This window comes from Morone saxatilis, unplaced genomic scaffold (assembly GCF_004916995.1).
Source record: "Morone saxatilis isolate NCDOM2014 unplaced genomic scaffold, NCSU_SB_2.0 Contig7, whole genome shotgun sequence".
In the NCBI taxonomy this organism is placed as follows: domain Eukaryota; kingdom Metazoa; phylum Chordata; class Actinopteri; family Moronidae; genus Morone; species Morone saxatilis.
This window is the reverse complement of record NW_023340246.1, coordinates 19,617,683-19,619,930: the sequence shown is the minus strand read 5'-3', so window position 1 is coordinate 19,619,930 and position 2,248 is coordinate 19,617,683. Positions and strand designations below refer to the sequence as shown.

The 2,248-nt window shown below is 40.1% G+C and overlaps 1 protein-coding gene across 1 annotated transcript in view; it reads right to left on the bottom strand.

The window, feature by feature from the left end:
- Window positions 1–1,193, bottom strand: part of znf512 (zinc finger protein 512) — a 9,872-nt gene extending 8,679 nt beyond the window's left edge. The window contains exon 1 of the mRNA XM_035678557.1: window positions 908–1,193. The gene's annotated coding sequence lies outside the window, so the exon portion shown is untranslated. The remainder of the gene's footprint in view (window positions 1–907) is intronic.
- Between the last annotated feature and the right edge of the window lie 1,055 nt (window positions 1,194–2,248).

The following is a 2,248-nucleotide window of genomic DNA, read 5'->3' as shown; positions in this document are numbered from 1 at the left end:
AATTTTGACTTGGACTTCTTCTATTTAGTTATTTGATAACTTAAATCACTAGTTAGTTACTTTGCAGAATAATATTATGAATAAAAAATATAAATCCACTTATACATTATACTATAATATACTTTTAGTTTACTTGTAGTTTTAATTCAAAGCAGGATTTTTACACTTCAGTACTACTACAACTTTCATTTAATTAAAAGAACAATGAATGAGATACTTCCTCCACCACTATTACAGTTATATTACCTTTTATTACCTCAATAAAGAGTGCAAATTCATCTTTTTCTTCTTAAAACATTGAGACTTTCTCCATAAAGGCTCTTTACATTACAAACACTGGTCCTGCTGACATGCAGTGTGCGCCTGCAGCTGCTGTACGGCGGCCGCTGTGTTTACAGTGTATTTCCATCATACTTGACATTTGAACGGTGTGTGTGTGTGTGTGTGTGTGTGTGTGGATGTGTCCCCTCGCATGTCACGTTGAAGGCCACTGCCTGCTGGTGTAACGGTAAAGAGAAAAGACTGAACACAGCTCTCAAATAATGACAGAAAATGTCCAACTGTGGAAAAATAAACAGTTGAAGTGTATTATGTTTTTATTAAATCTGGGTCCAGTAAAAAACAAACAGTAAAACAACCTAAATCCAGCATTTCCAGGACTGAAGCAAAGACACTTCAAACCACCATCATCATTGTCTGTGTGGATAAAAAAAAAAAAATAACATTTTGCTTTTGACGACGACGGGCAAGAAAACACGTCTGCAAACTGCACATAAAGCACAACTAGTGTTAGCTGGCGTTTTCTGCTACTACACAGCATAAACCCCTCTCCTGTCTGCCTTTCATTGTTTCTGAACGGAGGAAGAAATGAGGGAGAGAGAGAGAGAGAGAGAGAGAGAGAGCCTACCGTCCTACAGCTCACTCCCTCTGCAAGGACGCTTAGCCTCCATGTCTTCGAGCCTGGCCTCCTCTGTCGCCTTTCCCCCGGCAGTGATAACCACCAGGTAGGCTGAGCAGCGAGGAAGGCCTGATCCGGGTGTCAGAAAACCCCCCCACAACTCTGAGGCAGAAACTAAGCTTTGACAGCATCTAAATATGAACCAGTACACACGACCACCGGCATAATTCAGCACACTGTTTGTATCTTCTCCAGCGGAACGCCCTCCTGCCGGAGAGAACAAATAAGACCCGCATCTGCTGCTGCCTTCACGGGCTGTAGGAAAAACCACGATTCGGATATATATATTGTGGAAGTCCTATGTAAATGTTTTTTTTGAAAAGAACAGAAGAGTGGGGGCCACTTTTAAGATTTAAAATGAGCCTATAAAATGCACTGCATTTTTATACAGTAAGGTTATTGTATTAATAATAGTAATTTAATAGTATAATGTAATGTAATGTAATAATGAGGCAATCATAATGTTATGAGGCAATATAACTTACAATTTCAAGAAACCTGTATATAAGTCAAATAAATCACTCTAAGTTCTCTGGTTTGTTCTCAACCAACTCCTGAGGATGGAAGCCAACACATGTATTGTTGATGTATTATTAGGAATTACAAGTCAGGTCTTGTGGAAGTGTGAGCAGAAGTTGTTCTCCTAGAGTTATATTTTGAAAAAAAGTAAGTAAGTTAACACAGAAACAGATATACTCTACAGCGAACCTTATCATGTTTAGACCTCCTCCTAGAAAATTCCTAAAGAAATTTTGAGTGTGCCTGACTCTGGCCTGCATATTAATACCATGTCATACTCTTTAGCATGCTTTTTGTGTGTGTGTGTGTTCACAGTCAGTCAGGCTTTGGTTGTCTTGGCAACCAGGTCCAGGCCACACCAGTTAATAGCAGTTAAGCGCAGCTGTGTGATTTCTCTGTCTCTAACTCCTCAGAGAGACAGAAAATGTCAAAATGAATCCCCTCGACCATTGGCCAGGAACGACCGAAATGACAACCGAAAAGACCGTGAGCGTCGTCTTCTTGTGTTCATAGGACTGCCGAGTTTCAGGTGGCTAAAGTTTTAAAAATGTGACCTCGGGGAGTTTGAGAAAGAAGAGGTTCAACGAGCTCTTTTCAAAATGTCTCCTCTCCAATTAACATGGGGAGTAGATGGGATGCATCAGTGCGTTTCCCGCCAAAACTTATTAGTCTGACAACTTCAGCAGTATTATCGACCCCATCGGATTTACCTACGTTTCTATCTATAAATGGTTTCTGTAGAGTGACATTTGTGGCCTTGAGAGCATTTTT